The following is a 21,281-nucleotide window of genomic DNA, read 5'->3' on the forward strand; positions in this document are numbered from 1 at the left end:
CTCTGATATATTTAAAATAAAAATAAAGGCTTAAATAATTTGTCAGGCAGTAGTAGCCATGAAGTTTAAGAGCATAGATCAGAGGATAGGCTATAGCAGAAGAATCATAGAGCCTGTCACACAGCCAGCCCCATCCATCTCAACTTTGGCCTCCACATGTATAATTATTGTGGCTAGTAAAACTTAGATCATGCTGTACATAGAACATCCATGTTGACTTTCTCGTTTTCTTCATTTTTTTCTTCATTTTTTTCTAGGTAGAGATAAAAAAGATAAAAATAGGAACCTCAAGGCTAGAGAGATGGCTCTGCAGTTAAGAGCATTGGCTGCTCTTCCAAGGGACCCAGCACCCCCATGGCAGCTCACACCCATCTATAACTGCAGTCCCAGGGCATCCAACAGCCTCTTCTGGTCTCCACAGGCACTGTAAACACATGGATCACTGACACACATGCAGGGCATAAGTATGCCCAGAAGTCTGGGAAGAATTAATCATTTCTAGATCACTTATTTTTATTATTTTGAAGTAAGAAGCTGGTAACCACACAGTATTACACACCCCAAAACACTGTAATAATATGGCTAAAGGTTATTCCTGTAGGGTTGAACACTGGAATGCTGATATATAAGCACAGTGCCAACACCATAGTATTCAATAAAATTAAATACAACTTTAAAAGATGATGATATCTGGTAACAGGGGTTATAAGTCCAGGCTTCAGTCAGGGTACAGAGCCCAAGGCACCATTGCAAAGTGTGGCTGATGGACAAGAGAGACAGGGAGTTCTCCAATTTAAATTGTCAATGGGATGTGTAAAGAGAAGTGTAGTTGGAGATTTGATTTATATCCAAGAATAGATTTGTCTCTCAATCTGGTAACTCTGCAAACATCCAAGTATTTCAGAACAATCCAGATTGAAAACTGGAAGGACAGCATTGGATTTGGAGGAACGTCTCCCATCCAGTTTGGCAATGAGCTTAGCGAGTCAACAGGGCATGGTACGTGGAAGACTAACAACTGATGACTGAAAAGAAAAAGATGAAGCAGAGGTAGTAGACTATGTCACACTATATTAGTTCACTTTCTGTTGTAACAAAATACCATGGCCATTGTTTTACAGGAAAGTTAATTTAGCTCTCAATTTTGTAGACGGAGGAGCCAAGATATGGCAGTCCTATGTATTTGACCTCTAGTGAAGACTCTCTTGGCAGAATCACATGGTAGAGAATGAAGAAGGAAAATAGCTGTGTGCAGGAGAGACCAAGCTCAAGGGTTCTCTTGCTTTATTGCAATCTACTCTTGAGGCACGTATTTATTTTTTGAGACCTGCATCAATCCCTTTCTAGAGTAGATACTTCATGACTTCATGACACAATTACCTCACTGTAGGATCTACCTCTTAAAGGTTCCATTACCTCAAATCCACCTCGCTGATGGCCAAGCCTTTAACACAGGAACTTTTGAAGAACAAAGTGCCACCACGCTATAACAGTCAAGAGGATCACTCTGACCATCCGTTGGTGACTGACTCTTGTCCACAATGTCAGCTTAGGAAAGATTACCACTGCTGATCTTTGGCTTCAGTATAACAAAGCTTATCTGACAGGGTTGTCGTGTGGAATAAATATAGAAATGTATTTATGGTCGTGCTTTCTTCAAGAACAGGATGACTATCTCCAGGCAAAATGGTAGTTTGGATAAGTTGTTTTTACAAAAACATCATAACGAAGCAGATTTTTTAAAGCTGAGAGAACAGTTTTAGTAATTTGTCAGCATTCCTTAGATTAATTGACAAGTAGACAATTTGTCTAAAGTCCTTAGACATTTCAGGGTTCCATCAGGACACTGAAGAGCCTTGGCCGAACCTGGAAATATTAATTTGATTCTCCCCATGGGTTAGAGTGGGCCTAGCATGTTTATTTTATATCTCAAGAAACGAGGCTCACTGGTTACAGCAAAGATTCTCAACATAAACACTGCAGTATTCTGGGTCAGACCAGCCCGAGTTATCACCCCCAGAAAAATATATTTATCAAGCTTTCATGTTAAAGATATGAACATGTAGGACTATTTTCTGTAATCAAAATACTTTTATGACTTTGAGTCTTTTTTCACTCACACAAATATAACCATATTTTATTAGGTGTAAATAGTTAGCGTGCAAGGATTTCTCAGACAGTGATTGTTTATAAACCAGGCATATAGACAGAAAGCTTCCTCACTGTGTTGTCTCTTTTCTTCTCCTGGGGGCAGGTGTAAGTCTGTAGGGGGAACAAGGTAAGGGATAAAGACACTGCCTTGTGAGTGGAGCCATCTGCGTTCAGGCTTTAATGTCCTTCCCTCCGAGGCTGATACTCTTTGAGCTTTAGGTGATTTCATTTGGTTTTTAAAAACACATCTTGTTTTTGAATCCAGAAAAATGTACCACCTCACAGAGTCTCCTGGCACACACCAACCTCCATCCCGGGCTTATCCTCTTGTGTGAGGTCACAGCCCCTAGCTGTCGCTGTATTTCATCCTTGGGCCAACCACTAGGCTTCTTTTCAACTTCTTTTTCCTGCCTCTGTCTTTACTTTTGAAATCCAGATTCAAGGATGCTTACAGTGCTCCTGCCACACCATCCTCAGGACTGTTGTAGGTCGCTAAAAGATCCTCACCCACAAAGAGCACAGAGACCGCCATCGTTGCAAAACGCATGAGGATTTTACTTACCCAACATGTTGGGGAACCCCGTCTCAGCATGCAGGTCTGAGGAGAGACCCAGAACAAAGAAAGAACACACTTTTTATACCTTTGTAAGGGCCAGATATAGGCACCAGGGTAGTCTGGCTTATTTTAATTGGTGTAGCCAATAACCTTTTTAGGCATTGGTTGGTTTGTATAGGGTGACTCTCATTTTGTCTGTCCTTGAGGTTTTTAGTGTGAGGCAGGGCAGGGGAATTGCTAATCTTGTTTTTGACCGCTAAAACTGTTTCTATATTTGTTTACTCAGCCAGCTTTTTATCTGGCTCTGTACTTGGCCTGCTAGTACAGTTTGGAAAGTCTTTTTGAAGGGGGAAGGTACGGGGTGAATATTTCAGGACCACTGATAGTCTCACCTGTGCATGCTTTTCCCTAAGAGAGCACTGGCACACCAGCTAATACACTTACTTCACACTGGGCCACAGAGATGCTCACCCAGAACACCTTGCTTCTTTTGGTCATGATAACATCAAGGACTTCTCTATGAGTGTCTAGGCAGCCTTTGTAAAGGATTCTGGGGCCAGGTATGCTCTGACTAAGCACCATCAGGTGTTGAAGGATAAGCGACCCATGCCACGCGCACTCTACTCTCACTGGGCTGTATGTGCACACTCTTTTCTTCCCTCTTCTGGAACCCTCCCATAGACTGTAAAGTCAGGCTCTTCATCACATCCTTCTCAAGCATCGTTCTAACTAGCCAGGACTCTATTCTTTCTGTTTTTAACATATATATACATACATATACATATATATATATATATATGTATATATATATATACATATATATATATATATGAGATATTGAATAGTTTGATCCATTGATACAAAAATATTTTTAAAAAAGCACAGTTCCAAATTATTTTCTAAGATTCACAATAGTTTTGAGGCATGAAAATATTTTTGAAAGCAAAGAACAAGTGAATTTGGTTTTGTAACATTTATAATATGATGAATAATGAAATGATGGTTATGGATATGAGGAACTACTTGGAGTGCCAAGTAAACAGTGAGCCCGTTCTGTGTATTTGCTGTTGCTGGTTTCCCGTGAGCTACTTATGAGTCAGTTGTTCTTCCTCTTCACAGTTCTTTTTGAATGACACAAGTGTCTACCTTCAGTTAAAAAGCAAAATAAATAAATAAATAAATAAACAAACAAATAAATAAATAAATCAGAGAACACGAGGTTGGAGAAATGGCTTAGTGGGAAAGAGCGCTGCTAATCACATACAGAGACCAAATACTAAATTCCTAGCAGCCTCATAGAAATCTAGGCATGGATGCATGTGCCTAGAACCCCAGCACTGGTAAGGGAAGACAATTGGGACCTGGAAGCTGCCTTCATAGCCAACCAAGCTAAAATGGTGACTTTGGGTTGATCCTGTCTTAAGGGAATGAGGCGGAAAGTCATTAAAGCACCTGATTGCTTTGTCTTCCACACGTACACAGACACTTGAGCACACACACACACACACACACACACACACACACTCACACACACACACACACACAAGCAGCAGCATAAAGTTATCAGTACAGATATTAGAGGAACAGGGTTTTTTATTATCATTATCAACCATAAAAGTAATTATTTCCCAGAATGCTTTTATTGTGAATGAAGTAAAATCCACTAATGTTTCCACTGGATTTAACAAATTGTCTTCCTCAGTACTTAAAGAATCCTCTGATTTTTTTTAAAAAACTCTTTAATATTTAAAAAAAAATCAACTAACAGGACTCTGATTTGGTCAATATTCCACCCATCATTCATTTATTCAGCAAATGATTATTGGCCACATATTATGTACTAGCTATTGAGATTCCAGCGGCCCTTATCATCAAAATCCTATACATTTAGGGCTGTCTGGATGACTCACTGAGTAAAAGGTTTGCCACCAAGCCTGTCTGTGTGAATTCAGTCCCTGGATCCCATACAGTAGAAGCAGAAAACTGTTTTTCACAAGTTGCACATATGTGCAAAGAAAACAAACAAATTGTAATTAGCAAAGTATTTGAAGACATTTTATTTCGGACTTAACTTCCCTGTAAACAGATACCTCAAATCATGTAAGAATTTTTTAGGCAACTTAGAATCCCCATAAAAATGACTCTATTTCATAAACAGTTTCAAAAATCATTTTGTCATAAATATGTTCTAAGTTTTTAAATGTAAAAAGAATGTAATTGGAAATTCTGAACATCTGATAGATTTTCTTTGAGGTTTGTTGTTGTTGTTGTTGTTGTTTCGAGACAGGGTTTCTCTGAGTAGCCCTGGCTGTCCTGGAACTTATTTTGTAGACCAGGCTGGCCTTGAACTCAGAAATCTGCCTGCCACTGCCTCCGGAGTGCTGGAATTAAAGGCGTGTACCACCACTGCCCGGCTTTCTTTGAGTTTTAAGTTTCTTTTTGCCTTTGCATTTGGGGCAGAGTAAGTACTTATGATCTGTATTGAAAAAAATAGCCGAATGACTGGCACCTTCAGAGGTAACTGCCCCCTGCAAAACTCTGCAAAAGGGGGCCTGAGTCAAGTTGCATTTTAATATTAACATTTAGAAGAGAGATAAACACAGCAGCCTCCAAGAGAAGTGATCCTTTCTGAATATGATCTAACCACAAGTGGGAGGCCAGAGAAACCATGGAGCTGTTGACAAGTGGAGGGCAGCAAATATTTGTGCCAGAAACCCCCACAGCTCTCCCAGAAGCATTGCCCCATTCTACTGCTCTGCTAGTCAAGTAGACATACTAGGTTCCTCCCTGGAGTGCCTTGTATCATACTATATTTTTGGGGGGCATCTTTCAGTAAGATATTAAAGATAATCTCTGTAAGACAAATATATACCAGATATCAATCCGTCCTTGGCTAGCTTGAGAAGGCCACACCCCATGTTCTCTGCTGTCTGTCATTTGAGCAGGCTGGAGTCTGGCCAGCACTTCTGGTTGCCAGCATGCTCTACTCTGTACATGTTACTGAGCACGGCTCTGCTGAGTGGGGATAACACTAGTCCTTATTAAGAGGAACTTCATAGCCAATGTTTACTTTGACAAATTGAATACAGTCCTAGAGGAAAGAATAGACCTTGTGTAGGTCCACTTTCCAGGGCAGTCAAGAAGGTGTAGTGTGCACAAAATCACCGCACTCTTCCCTTGCTGAAGACAGAATGAAAACCTGCAGCCATAATTCCAAAACTCCAAAAGTGGTCCAGCGAGTCAAATATGTCTGTTTTTGAAAAAGGCAAGGGACCGTTGTGCCTTGGCAAGTTTTTGTTTCAAAGCTGAACAATGTGTTTTCTAACAATTTTCTCATTAAAAGAGTTTTTTTTTCCTTAAGCTTGCTTCAATTCATTGACTTTGATCCTTTGACTATTCTGTCAGGTCTTGGTCAGAATAGTTTGTTTAGTAAAGCCCACGTTATCATTTTCCTGCTGCAGATAAAGTGTCCTCGTTAATTAGTTGCAGCCAGGAAATGCATCCATTTCAATTATTTTCTGAGATGTGATAAAATAACAAATCCTCATTTAAAAATGCATTCAAGGAGTCAGACTTAAATGCTAAACCGTGTTTAATACAACTCACTTCAGTGGAAATATGCTACCAAAGGAGACTGAAAAATACAGGGTTTTTCTTGACTTGACAATCACTAGGTTCTTTTTTGGAGAATGTTAAAATATCAAACCATGAGTGTTTCAGTGTGGCTAAGAATTCTAAGAAGCTTTCATGGAAGTTTCTAGAACAAACCAAGTATATGTGCTGTGTACTTGTTCACATGTAGGTACATGTGTGTTTTGGGTTAGAGGCATTTCCTGGGAAGAAACAACATTTGCACAAGTCAACTAACCCCAGAAAGAAACCCATGCTGACTAAAGACTGCACTGAAGTTCAACTTGATGAACCAATGAGTGTTACTGGAGGTTCTACCAGGTAACTCCAGTGTGGGTGAGAGGTTACTCACAAGGAATAAGGACAACTCAAAAGCAGGCACACTACTGAAAACAACCCACCAATATCTGGGTGATGACTCACAGAAGGTCAAGCCCTGGAGAGCCTCTGCACAATTTTAAGGCAGCTCAATAGATCCAAGCATCTCCACTTAACATCCTGGCTGGTCAGTCTCCTCCCCAAGTAGTTGTCTAATACTTCTATAAATCTCTGGAGGAGCCTTAGGGAGTCTTGCATGTTTTCACTTTCCCAGACACAAGATCTGGAGCCTCATGAGCCTTTATCTCCTGAGTAGCCTTGCTACATTTTTAGGGGGAAAACAGAGAAGTCTCAATTCAGAGAGAACTGAAACACAGCTGTGTATGCATGTGCCTATGAAGGCTCGAGTTCTACATTCTGTTTTGGGGGGACAAAGTGTCTCAGTGAACCTGGAACTCACTGATTTGATTAAGCTGGGCCAGTTACTGAGGATTGGGGGTATGCCTATCTCCATAGCACCAGGATTACAGCAGCACATTCAATACATACATACATACATACATACATACATACATACATACATACATACCTATCTAATCTCTATATCTGGTCCTCTCTGTGTATATGTGCATCTTTGTGTATATGTGTGTGCATGCGCTAGTACGTGTGCACGTGGGTGTGCACTGAGGATCCTAACTCAAGTTCCCATGCTTGTGCTGCAGGTACTTTATTGACTGAGCCATGCATCTGGTCTCCAAAGGAGATTTTTCTTTCTTTAAAATGATTTTTAAAGAACGTTATACATGATCAATGTATTTATATTACTTCCACCCCTTCCTCCTTCCTTAAGCTCCTCCCATTAATCACTATTACCTTCTTTTGTCCCTCCAACTCTTCCCTTCCACCCTTTCAACTCATGATCTTGTCATTCTTACTGCTAAACACACACACACACACACACACACACACACACACACACACACACAAAATCACTCCCAATTTATGCAACCTCCCAAATCTGTTTAGCAATGCACATATGTGCATGTGTCCAGGGCTGACCCCTTGGGATTGGACATCCTCTGCAGGACTTCATTCCTGGAAGACATTAGTTCTCCCTCTCTCCTCAACAATTGATCACCTGTAGCCTTTCATTCAGAGTGGGACCATGTGGAATTTCCATTTTCCATGCTAGCATGTAAATTAGTGTTGTCATTATTCAAGTCCTACTTGAGCAAGACTATTGTTGGGATTTCATGAGTTTGTCATACTTAGGAGATACTTCTATTGGTAGGTGTCCTGGGCCTCTGGCTTTTAAAATTTCCCTAACTTTCCCTCTGGAAACATAGCCTATTACTATTCCATTGGTAGCTTTCCAGAACATGTAGGTAAGGACATGTGCTGCTGAGGACAACACACATTTTGAACACAGGACATGGAAGAGTCAAGAAGGAACTGAACTGGAAGCCTCCTTTCTTAGGCTCTATTAGTAGCTGAAAGTATTAGCAATCTGCCAATGGAGAAGAGCAATTGGTAGTTCTACCAAGCTGTAAATCCAATGAACCATAACAATGACTGAAGCAGCAAAAGCTAACCAAGGGTACATTTGTGGCACTTTTATCTCCGTGTAACCAATAGTTTTCTAATTTGACATAAGCCCCATTCACTAGAATTGAATTAATGCCTAGTACCAAAAATCTCACCAATTACCTATGGCTGGAGAGGTCATAGAACCTGGATAACCTACTACTGCCATTTTTTTCTAAACCAATATAATTTCTAACTGTGGTTTAAATACTAAGTACCCATGGATAATATAGCTCTCACCCCTAATCAGAGAAGGCTTTCTGCAATAAACATATACCATTACAGAGATCTACAATGGAACAAATACATTGAATAAGGCATGTTGGGTGCCCACCCCAAATGAGATATATGCAACTCAACCCCTAACTGGCATGCAATGCTGACCTGTCTTTTTAATCTTACTGTAAAATAAAGTACTTTAATTTTCCTTCAACCTAATCTTATCTTTTGCAAGACATCTGAGAATGGAAGAAAAGTGTTCTGTAAGTTCAAGGGAAGGAGAAATATTGAATACTAATCTTTTTACTTATAAATTGCTATCGCATATATAAGGATGAGAGGATTATCAAGTCACCAGAAATCGTAAAATGAGGGAAAGCTTTGTGAAAACTCTTAATGCCCCCAACTGTTTCAGCTACTTTAGCACGTCATCAGAATTCAATCATCAGTTGTTTCAAATGATGCAAAGATCCTACAGTGTCCCCAGGCCCAGCTGCTGTTTTTACAAATGAGGAGGGGTCAACACCGTAAGTGGATCTGTGTTGAATTTAGGTCTAGCATAAAGCCAGAGGAAAATCGGAAAAGCATCAAGCTAAGACAATTACTTTGTCTAGCTTACAGAGACTCTTGTGGGTCTTGTAGACTTCCGCAGAGTTTCGGGCTACATTTTCCTTCTGTGCTGTAAATTCTCTTCCCAAGACTTTCAGAGAAGCCCACATTCAAGGACAAGGCACTGTGTAACAACAAGATTTAATTAAGGACCCAGGAGGTGGTGAAGATTTAGCGTTATGCAATCAAATGAAATATTCTTCTGCAGTGTTTTGTTTTCTTAACAAATTACCAAAGTTACTCGGGAAGAAATCTAATGGAGAGTAAACCCTAGTGATTAAATCGGGGGTGGTAACGTCTGTGACCTTTTCAGAGGGCACCTTGTTTTCCATTTTTGTCTGAGTCCATTTCAAGTACAACTAACTTCAAGAATAATGGAGAAGGTTTGGTGTGGCGGCACTTAGGAGGAAAAGGCGGGTGGGTCTCTCTGAGTTCTAGGTGAGCTCATTTCAGGCCAGCCAGGGCTACATAGTGGGACTCTGTCTGAAAGAAAGGGCTTGGGGAAGCAGGAGAGCATAGAGTTGGTGGCGCATATCTATAATCTCCACTGTTGGATGCTGCGGCTGGAAAGCCTGAAGTTCAGTTCAGCCTGAGCTACACCCTGAATACTAGGATAGTTTGAGATATTTGGGTAAAGGGAAAATTAGTCAAGAAGAAAATTTAGAGTTCCTCATGAAGGAGCAAACAATGCTGAGATCTACATCACTATAGCAAATGCTAAAGCAGTGAGCCCATTACTTTTAACAGTTTCAAGTGTCTACTTTGCAAGAGCTCACAAAGTACTGGGTTCAATTTCCAGTCTAAGTCATTCATTCTTTTACTCATTCACTCATTCAGACATTTCACAAACATGTTACAAACTGTGTTCTACGACTGTGTGAGATACTACTGAGAGGAGAAATATGCATGGTCCAAAGAAGCAGCATGCTGTAGGATCAGGGCACTTCCAGTCTAGGCCCTTTGAGGAGTTTCCTAGGGGAAGCATATTTACACTGAAGTCTAAAGGATGACTATGTAATGTTTACTGTGTGAAAAGGAGGGGAAGGCATTCCAGGTGGAAGGAACGTATACACAGCAGTCATGAGGATGCAGACAGCGCAGTGTTTGGAGACAGGGAAAAACAAGGTCAGTGTGTGTACGTGCAGCACCTCTGTAAACGGTTTGAATAAACAAGTCCACTGTCCAGATCTTGGCTTTAGATATAACAGAACTCCATACGGAGAAGGCTGAATTCTGTAGAAGAGACGTGAGATGTGTCAAGATTGAAGTCGATTCAGCTTGAAGGAGTTACTTTTAGCCAAATTCCTGACAATCTGACTATGAAAGGGGGCGATAATGACAGCTTGTACAGCATCAAACAAAATAGGAAACCATTAGTGTATAATTATTAAATTATTATACATGAACAAATTTAAAGTTTGGCGGCAGATGATATTTTCATATAGCTTCAAATTATCTTCTTATAAAAATAACTGTTAGTTTAAAAGGCAGAGGATACAGTTGTCCATAGATCCCTGGCAGACACTACCTTAAGTGATCAGCATTAAGGTGGTTAGTATAGTTAGTACATATTGAAATTGTGAATCACATTTGGGCAGTCACTGAGAACAGAACACCATTTCCTTACATTGTCTACAAACATGCACAGGTATCATGTTGAGAGCTCAGGCCCATCGGGACGAAGGCACACGATTACCCTGGCCTGTAACCTTCAAGTTTAAGATCATAAAAGTCAATGGAAGAATGAGAACCTTGTTTCAGGCCAAAGGATACTAAGCAGACATTGTAACTGATGACAGGGCTATGTCTGCATCTTTGGCTGAAAAAATATTTGGATATGCTTTATAAAACTTGAATAGAGTCTGAGAGATGAATGAACATGAAGTTCTTTCATTTCATGGCTGTAATATGTGCATGTCAGGGGATGCTCTAATTTAAAACAAACTCTTTGAAGTATTTGAGAATAATGGTGGCTGTATCCATAGTCTATGCACCCAACTGATTCAGAGGAAAAAAATTATTTCTTGTACTATATTTCCAAATATTTTTGAGCCAGCTCAATATTCTTTTAAAATGAACAATATATTCAATAGTATAAAGAATAAGAACAGGGGCTGGAGAGATTGCTCAGCAGTTAAGAGTGTTTGAAACACAATAGTGAGGGTTAGGGATCAGATCTTAGCTCCCACTTAAGAAGCCTGAAGTTGGGCAAATGTCTTTGACTCCAACTTGGAGGGACCTAAGGCTGTCTGTCTTCTGACTTCTGTGTGTGTGCAGGCTACTCCACCCATGCACTCATACAGTGTGCATATGCTCACATCCATAAAAAATGATATCTTTTGAAAGATGATACGGAGGCTAATATGACTAGAAAGTTTGACTTGGATTTCTCCATCTGAATAAGAAGGGCTAAGCAGCTATGCCCCGGTTAGAATGCATTGTGATAACTAGTCCTCAGTAGTAGTATATAAATGACAAAGAATAAGTGTTAAGTTTTGTTGCTACGTAAGAAATGCCTAAACAATTGGTAGCTGAAATATCACAATTTATCATCTTGGAATATCTAGACTGGGATTTGGAGAATATCTGAGTCAGCTCTTTGAAAAAGGGTGGGATGCCATCGTGTTGCCGTGTACTCCTCAGACTCATTCCTAGCGTAAGTGGTGTTCAGCTCCTTATAGTGGAGAATGTAAGCCATTCTATCTTTTCTGACTGTCATCAGGGGAAGGCTCCTGTCCAGAGAGATGCTTAGCCATAATACCTCCATCACAGTGTAGAGAATTCCTTCACACTGGGGTCTTGTGTTTGGAATCTCTCTTTTTCTTCTGTTACCATCTACAGAAATCACTGCTTTTAAAGCTCATGTGATTAGGTAAGGTCATCCAAAAACTACTTATATCTTGTTGTCATTACTGGAGATTGAACCTGGGCCTCCTGTTAGGCAAACACTCTACCAATGAATGATAGTAATTCCCCAAATTCCCTTATTTTAAATATGAACTGACTAGTAATCCTGACTACATGTATACTCCTCCTTTGTTATGCAACATGATCATGGAAGTAATGTCTGGTAAATGTCATGAGAACATTTCACAATGGTGTCTATCATAGACAGGCTGGAGAAATGCGTTGGAGTCTATTATTAAATGACGCAGGTGGCAAAAGCATGACAATTTGGTTCTTATATCTCTGATCTGGAACTTGAGGCACTTGGGGTTATGATTTGAAACACTGTCAATAGTGAGTGTCCCTGACTTACCTCTACTATGCTACAGGAGTGGTCAGAGAGCCTCTGACTTATGCTGCAACTCTAGCACAGAGCCCAATGCCTGGCACATTGCAGATGCTCCAAAGAGAAGGCATAAACAAAAAAACGGTGAGTGAATGATTACATACAACAGCCGAAGATTTGTTTCTTATTTAAGTAATCAGGATCCCAGGTGCTAGTTGCTCTGCGACAGTCTCCTAGAATACGGCAGGTTAGGGTAGAAAACAGTGAGTTTCCAGTTTCCTTTTGATTAATGATACCTCTGTATTTATAGAACCCAGAGGCACAATTTTAGGGCATAATTTGCCAAGATGGCTTGGAATATAGCCATTTATCAATAGAGGCAGTTAATAAATTTAGCACAAAAGATCTTACAGTGTTATGCTGCTGCAATTAACAGATTATTATTATGAAGCTTAAAACATTGTAAGAGGAGGTAACAGTTTTGAAAATTATTCTAACAGTACCTTTATTTCTTTCTAATATACGATTTGAATCTGCCTGTTCTAGTTTGCTTGTGTTGCTGTGATAGCCAGACCAAAAGCAACTAGAGGGAAATTTCTTTGGCTTACAGGTTAGTCAGTCATCCAGGGAAGCCAAGGCAGGAACTCAAGGGAGGAGCTTGAAGCAGAAACCATGGAGGAACAAGTCTTACTGGCTTGCTTTTTCTGGATTGTCAAGCTACCTCCCTTCTATGATGCAAGCTCACCTGCCCACCTGCATAGGGATGACACCACCTATAGTGGACGGGGCCCTCTTATACCAATCAGCAACCAAGATAATACCCCACAGCCAAGTCCACAGGTCAATCTAACAGAAGCAGTTATTCAAGTGAAATTCCCTCTTCCTTGATATGCCTAGGTTTGTATCATTTTGACAAGAAGCTATGTCAATGACCAAGGTTAAAAACAAATTGGAACCTTCAGAAGAAAACAGACAAAAATTCATGATACTATAAATCATATACTATATTTTGATAAATGTCTGTGTAGTAACCTCAGCTATGGCACACCAACACATACACATATAGCTCTCTATAGACAATACTACATGGTTTTTGTAGTTTGTTTTATTTGAAAATATATGACAGGCATATTTTCATGGCAATGAATACAAATAGGAATTATCATTTGAGTAGTTCCACGATGCTTCCGATTGTGTTGTTTGAAATATATTTCATTCAATGCATTTCTTTCACAGTGGACAACTACTAAATTATCTGCAGATGCTCTAGGGAGACACACATTATGTTGGTCAGCATCCTGCTACATCAGCCTTTGCATGCTTCCTTAAGTATTTCTGTAAAATAAATATCTAGCAATATTACAGATGCCAAAGGATAACAAATCTTAATATTGACAGATTGCTTTTAGAAATGTCTAATCCCTTGCTTAGATTATAAAGCACGTGTTTACCCCTTATCAACAAGGCAAAAATCAATAGACTACTGAATATTTTCCAAATATGTGAAATACATGCTGGCTTATTTGCTTTTATTTTATGTAGTATTTCGTATCTCTACTTCACTGAATTTTAAAGTCTCCTTAAAGATGAGTTTATTAAATGGCTTTTAGGCATTATCTCCTTTCTCATCCTTCCTTGAGAGGAGCTACTTCCTTGGGAATACAAGAAATTGCTTCTAAACATTCTTCATAAATAAGTTGTCTTATTAACATAGGAAATCAAAATATGCCTGGTTTGATCTTCTACTTATGATATGGTCAGGGATCTAAAATTATAACTTGGAAAGTAAAAAGAACCTCCTCTTCCCATCTCACAGTCCTTCCACCATCTTAACTCTGGCTTCTGCCTTTCCTTGGTTAAATATAACCTCAAGAGAAAGTGTAGTATTTCTATACAATGGGATACTATTTAGCTATAATGAAGAATGTAACTTGTCATTTGTAGCAAGATAGGTGGAAATGGGCACATTATGTTCAATGAAATAAACCAGAAAATGTGAAAGGGCAAGTAATTTTTTCTTTTCATACATGGAAATTTAAAAGAAGAAAAGTCAACATGTGTGGAGTAGATGAGGCACTTAGGGGGTGTATATTGTTGGTCCAGGCACAGCCATGACAAATAGCCCAATGCCTCTGTTACCCATGTGAACGGTAAACCTTTCCCTACCATGAGGTTCAGGGAATAAAGACTTCATCAACTGGCTAGATTCTAGCCCAAGGATTGGTGTTTACAAACAAGTGACCAGTGTAGGCAAAAGGTAACAAGTATAGCTTCCTTTTCAAGAATGACTGCAACCTACAACATCTCCCCTACAGAGACCCACACTACTGAGAGAGATTACATAAACCTACGTCCGTGCTCATAAGTATACCAGAAATTAGCCTCTTTGCTCCAGATGTGTAAAATAAATGGGCTAGGTTTCTGGATGGCATAGTTCGTGGCCTCTGTCAGAGAAGCACAACCCACAGGATCTTGACTTTTCTGTCTCTGTGTTTGTTCTTTCTTCATTCTCTTGTCTCCCACATCAGGTTTCCAGGACCAAGCCATGCAGAGTGCAGCAAACCTGGATATAAAATGGTGACTGGCAGAGTATGGGAAGGGGTGTATATAAATAAAGTTGGAATGAATTTGATCAGTGCAACCTGTGTACATGTATTGCACTCTCACACTGAATACCATCAGTATATGCATTTAATGCATGTTAATGAAAAGTTTCAACAAATTTAAAGCAGACATCTTTGGAAAATGAAATATAACTTTTTTCTTATTAAAATGTCTATTATTTTGGGAGTCGGAGGTAAACTAAATGATACCTTATGAGTAGCATGATTTCATGGGTGCTGGACTCATGGCTCTATATAGCAAGTGTTTGCTTCTGATCAGAGCATGGTTTCAGAGGTGAGAAGTAGAGGTAGATCATAGCTGGGAGAAAGCCCGGGGATAGAGGTGGAGGGCTGTGCAAGATACAGAGGACCTCAGATATGCCCTGGACAAATCACTGTTAAGTGGTGACTCTCTTCTCTATTCCAAGCAAAAAGCTCCTTCCTATTACAAACTTTTACTGTTGTGTTTTCATTAAGAGATGTCTCAAGGTCGGTACTAAAGGTCAAGAGTGTACGGCAAGTCCAACAAAATTAAAGATAAAGAGCCTTCTGTGGAGGTCAGCCTCCTCCAGACAAATCCCTTCCACAACTTCAAAGAGGAACACCGTGTCCAAGGCTGATTAATGATCTGCAGATCTGTATCCCAGTAAGATGCCCGCTGTCCCACTGAGAGAAGCCCCACACCTCATGCACACAGTAGCAATAGTAAGAAGATAATTCAACCTAAGTCCACCTTCCAGGATGTTCCCTGAGTGGTACGTAAAGCTTAAGAAGGGACAGTTTAAGAGTTTTACCCCGTTTTACCTCCATCTTCTCTTTTTGAGCTGTCAGAGTAGTTAAGTGTAATGTGCTGTGTTGTGGAAAGAGAACACACATAATTTGCAATCTGAACCCTTAAACTACACCCAGGACTGACAACCGGGTGAGCAGCCAACACAACACCACTTTGGGAACAACAATCCCACAAGGCTGTTTGAAATACCCTGAGATAAAAAGTATAAAATATGCTTTACTACACGTTATACTTGTAACTTTTATTGCCACATGCATGTGTGTAAATTTCAGAACATTTTAAGAGAGACAGCATGACTTAGTTGTCCAAACACAGATGCTCTGAGAGAAATTTAACTCTGTGACTGATAAGTGCCACTAAGAGGTGTCTCTTCCATCCCTTTAGGGCACATCCAGTTTATGTCTACAATATCCTTGGAAAGTTACTTTTAGTTGGCATAAGGAGTTTTCTGTTTTCTTTTGTTTTTCTCCTTGAGATTAGCTAAATTGTAAAATTTGAAACAATTCAACTAATTTAAAAAATACATTTATCCTAATCCAACAAAATGTCTGACCAGTCTTGTTACATAAGTGACAGTTTAATAACATAAAGAGACAGTTTAACAACATGAATACTCTTGAATATTATACTCATGAATTCTTTCAGATTAAGTAGGTACCCTGTTTGCATTTGTCTGACAGAAATGCAAGAGAACCACAAGAGGAACAGTGATGCTGAGTGGCTACTGCCCATCCGAGTTCTGGAAAGATACGAGGAAGGGGGATGGGATGGAAAGCACTCTTTCTAGAAGAACATATTCCAGTTATTGGTCCAGTGGACGAACCTGAGTACTATGACTTGAAATAGTCAAACAGCCTGTAGCAGATCCTCTGCCACAAGGCTCCATATCCAAATAGTGCCGGGAGGGAGCAGGCCTCCCAATAGTGCAGACAGGTCTGGGAGCACAGGTAGGACCACCACTGATGCTCAGAGGAACCTGCCCAGAACCCTCAGGACACAGGAACTAAGGGACTGCCTGGGACAGGAGTCTTCCGGTCTCCATCAGTGCCCAGAGCTGATCCTGTACCAGAGACACATACACAAATACCACCAGGAGAGAGCTGGTCTTCCAAGAGTACCTACACACCTGTGAGCACAGATAAGACCACCACTTCTCTTCAAATTCCTGGCCCAAGAGGGACCCTCACAGGGCCATCAGGACACAGGAACCAAGGATCAGCTGGGGACAGAATTCTTTTGATCTCTGTTTACACCCCAGAGCTGACCCTGGACCACAGCTCTCCATACCTAAATTCCTCCTAGAAAGAACTGGTATCCCAGGAGAACTGGCACACAGGCTTGCAGGAGGAGCAAGCCACAGTCAGAGACAGCAAGACCAGCTAACACCAGAGGTAACCAGATAATGAAATGCAAGCCCAAGAACATAAGCAACAAAAACCAAGACTACTTGGCATCATCAAAACCCAGTTCTCCCACCACAGTGAGCCCTGGCTACCCCAACACACCAGAAAAGCAACACTCTAATTTAAAATTACATCTCGCCTGGCTTGGGAGGCAGCCTCAGCCTCAGCAGCAGCGGTCGCCATCTTGGTTCCGGGACTCAGCAGAACTTAGGAAATTAGTCTGAACAGGTTAGAGGGTGCGCCAGAGAACCGGACAGCTTCTGGGACGGGCAGAAGCACAGAGCCGCTGAGGCAGCAGCCTGGGCGGGCCGCAGACAACCGGCCACCATCCGGACCAGAGGACAGGTGTCCGCCTGGCTTGGGAGGCGGCCTCAGCCTCAGCAGCAGCGGTCGCCATCTGGGACTTTTGGTATAGCATTGGAAATGTAAATGAGCTAAATACCTAATAAAAAATGGAAAGAAAAAAAATAAATAAATAAAATTACATCTCATGATGATGATAGAGGAATTTAAGAAGGACATAAATAACTTCCTTAAAGAAATAAAAGAAAACACAGGTAAACAGGTAGAAGTCCTTAAAGAGGAAACAAAATTATAGGAAAACACAACCAAACAGGTGAAGGAACTGAAGAAAACCATCCAGAATCTAAAAATGGAAAAAGAAACAATAAAGAAATCACAAAGGAAGACAACACTGGAGATACAAAACCTAGGAAAGAGACCAGGAGTCATAGACACAAGCATCACCAACAGAATACAAGAGACAGGAGAGAGAATCTTAGGTGCAGAAGATACCATAGAAAACATTGACACAACAGTCAAAGAAAATGCAAAATGCAAAAAAGATCCTAACCCAAAACATCCAGGAAATCCAAGACACAATGAGAATACCAAACCTAAGGATAATAGGTATAGAAGAGTGAAGATTCCCAACTTAAAGGGCCAGTAAATATCTTCAACAAAACTATAGAAGAAAACTTCCCTAGCCTAAAGAAAGAGATGCCCACGAACATATAAAGAAGCCTATAGAACTCCAAATATATTGGACCAGAAAAGAAATTCCTCCCATAATAATCAATAATAATTCTGTCACATAATAATCATAATACCAAATGCACTAAACAAAGAAAGAATATTAAAAGCAGTAAGGGAAAACATGGTCAAGTAACATATGAAGGCACACTTATCAGAATTATACCAAACTTCTCACCAGAGACTATGAAAACTAGAAGATCCTGGCTGAATCTCATGCAGACCCTAAGAGAACACAAATGCCAACCCAGACTACTATACCCAGTAAAACTTTCAATTACCATAGATGGAGAAACCAAGATATTCCATGACAAAAAAACCACTGAAACTTATAGAGGAGAAAGTGGGGAAAAGCCTTGAAGATATGGGCACAGGGGAAAAATTCCTGAATAGAACAGCAATGGCTTGTGCTGTAAGATCAAGAATTGACAAATGGGACCTCATAAAACTGCAAAGCTTCTGTAAGGCAAAAGACATCATCAGTAAGACCAAAAGGCCACCAACAGATTGGGAAAGCATTCTTAATCATCAGGGAAATGCAAATCAAAACAACCCTGAGATTCCATCTCACACCAGTCAGAATGGCTAAGATCAAAAATTCTGGTGACAGCAGATGCTGGAGAGGATGTGGAGAAAGAGGAACACTCCTCCATTGTTGGTGGGATTGCAAGCTTATACAACCATTCTGGAAATCAGTCTGGCGGTTCCTCAGAAAATTGGACATAGTACTATTGGAGGATCCTGCAATACCTCTCCTGGGCATATATCCAGAAGATGTTCCAACTGGTAAGAAAGCCACATGCTCCACTATGTTCATAGCAGCCTTATTTATAATAGCCAGAAGCTGGAAAGAACCCAGATGCCCCTCAACAGAGGAATGGATACAAAAAATGTGGTACATTTACACAATGGAGTACTACTCGTCTATTACAAAGAATGAATTTATGAAATTCCTAGGCAAATGGTTGGACCTGGAGGGCATCATCCTGAGTGAGGTAACCCAATCACAAAAGAACTCAAATTATATGTTCTCACTGATAAGTGGATATTAGCCCAGAAACTTAGAATACCCAAGATATAAGATACAATTTGCAAAACACATGAAACTCAAGAAGAACGAAGACCAAAGTGTGGACACTTTGCCCCTTCTTAGAATTGGGAACAAAACACCCATGGAAAAAAGTTACAGAGACAAAGTTTGGAGCTGAGACAAAAGGATGGACCATCTAGAGACTGCCATATCCAGGGATCCATCCCATAAATAGCCTCCAAACAATGACACCATTGCATATACTAACAAGCGTCTGCTGAAAGGACCCTGATATAGCTGTCTCTTGTGAGACTATGCCGGGGTCTAGCAAACACAGAAGTGGATGCTTACAGTCAGCTATTGGATGGATCACAGGGCCCCCAATGGAGGAACTAGAGAAATTACCCAAGGAGCTAAAGGCAACTGCAACCCTATAGGTGGAACAACAATATGAACTAACCAGTACCCTGGAGCTCTTGTCTCTAGCTGCATATGTATCAAAAGATGGCCTAGTCAGCCATCACTGGAAAGAGAGGCCCATTGGTCATGCAAACTTTATATGCCCCAGTACAGGGGAATGCCAGGGCCAAGAAGTGGGAGTGGGTGGGTAGGGGGGTGGGGGGGAGGGTAGGGGGGACTTTTGAGATAGCATTGGAAATGTAAATGAGGAAAATACCTAATAATAATATTAAAAAAGAAAAAATGTAAATAAAGAAAATATCTAAGAAAAGAAAAATAAAATAGTCAAGTAATATTTTGGACGACATAGGCAACATGAAGCATGGTAGTAAAAAGTATGGATTTAAGTTTCAAAAAGACATGTATCTGAATCTCAGTGTAGCTACTTCTTAGTTGTAAGATCATGGGATCCTTTTCTGAAATACATTCAGATACCACAATGTTTTTTATTATAATCATTTTCAACCTAAACTTATGAATTCTGATGTCTCAAAAGTTTCAGATTCAGTGAATAAATGTCACTGGAGTCCCATGAACATGAGTTGTTCTATATAGCTGGACTATAACATCTAATTACACTGTCTAATTCACTTATGCTTTTCCTACACCAAAGAACCAAAAAACATGATGACTCTCTTTTCCCAGAACACCTCTTTCAAATTCCAACTTCTAATTAAGCATGTTTTGGACATTTTTACAAAGTACTTAATTTCTTATCAAGACCTAATGGAGGTAAATAGACATTTATATCTTAAAATGAACTTCTAAGGTAGTAAGTTTACTATTGTTTATTTAGCCTCATCCCTGTATGTGGTGCTGGACATTAAAGCAAATGGATTCTAATGGTGTGTATTGTAGATTAGCATATGGGTAATAGACTCTAAAGGCTTCCCTGCTGGCAAAGTTTGATAATTGTGCTAATAAAAAACAACTCACTCTGTCTTTTACATCTATGTTTAAAGATCAGCTTCAAAAGACATGGAAAGGCTGGCGGAAATGAAATTTAGCTGTTAGAAGGCTTTGGTGTTTAATTTCTAAAGTGATAAATTTTGGGGGGGAAATAATTACTTCGAGGGGACACTGGTGAGCTGGGGAAACGTACATCACTGTTTCACGTGTGGTTTGTTGCTGCCGACATCCAACTGACTGAGCCTGGTTGCTTGATCCCCATCTTTTCAAGCTTCAAGGTTCTAAGAATCCATTGTCTGTGATCACTCAGTGTGAGACTGAAGCTTGCTGTTGGTGTGTCATGTCATTAGGAGAATCGGGAGTCAGATGAAAACACTTCTCAGAGTGGGAGTGAGAGGCACCCTACACTGGCTGTTTGGCTGCCACTCTATGCATCTGCCCTGCACAAAATGACAGCGGGATCATTGAGGGAATTTAATATGCTCGCAGCGAGCATCCAAATGAGACTGCTTATTTTGGGAACATCTTGACATGAGGATGCGTTTGTTCTTGGAATAGCCTTGGAAAGGCTTTTACTGAACTTTCTCTTGACTAAAGGGACAGCCGATGTCTGGCACATAGAGAACGAGAAGCGGTCTTAGTTCTGTCAATATTTTTCTTATTAGTAGGAAGGTATTTGATTGCTAAGTATTTGCTTATTGTCTGTTTGGAGCAGCACACATTGAAAGGTTGTTCCTGGAAAGCTGGGTACTT

General features: G+C 40.2%; 1 long non-coding RNA gene across 1 annotated transcript in view; it reads right to left on the reverse strand.

Annotated features, from left to right (window-relative positions):
* Positions 1 to 2,115: 2,115 nt before the first annotated feature.
* Positions 2,116 to 21,281, reverse strand: part of 1700066O22Rik (RIKEN cDNA 1700066O22 gene) — a 29,331-nt gene continuing 10,165 nt past the window's right edge. The window contains exon 2 of the long non-coding RNA NR_015541.3: positions 2,116 to 2,749. This is a non-coding gene — a long non-coding RNA (RIKEN cDNA 1700066O22 gene). The remainder of the gene's footprint in view (positions 2,750 to 21,281) is intronic.

The sequence above is a fragment of the Mus musculus genome, chromosome 18 (genome assembly GCF_000001635.26).
Source record: "Mus musculus strain C57BL/6J chromosome 18, GRCm38.p6 C57BL/6J".
In the NCBI taxonomy this organism is placed as follows: domain Eukaryota; kingdom Metazoa; phylum Chordata; class Mammalia; order Rodentia; family Muridae; genus Mus; species Mus musculus.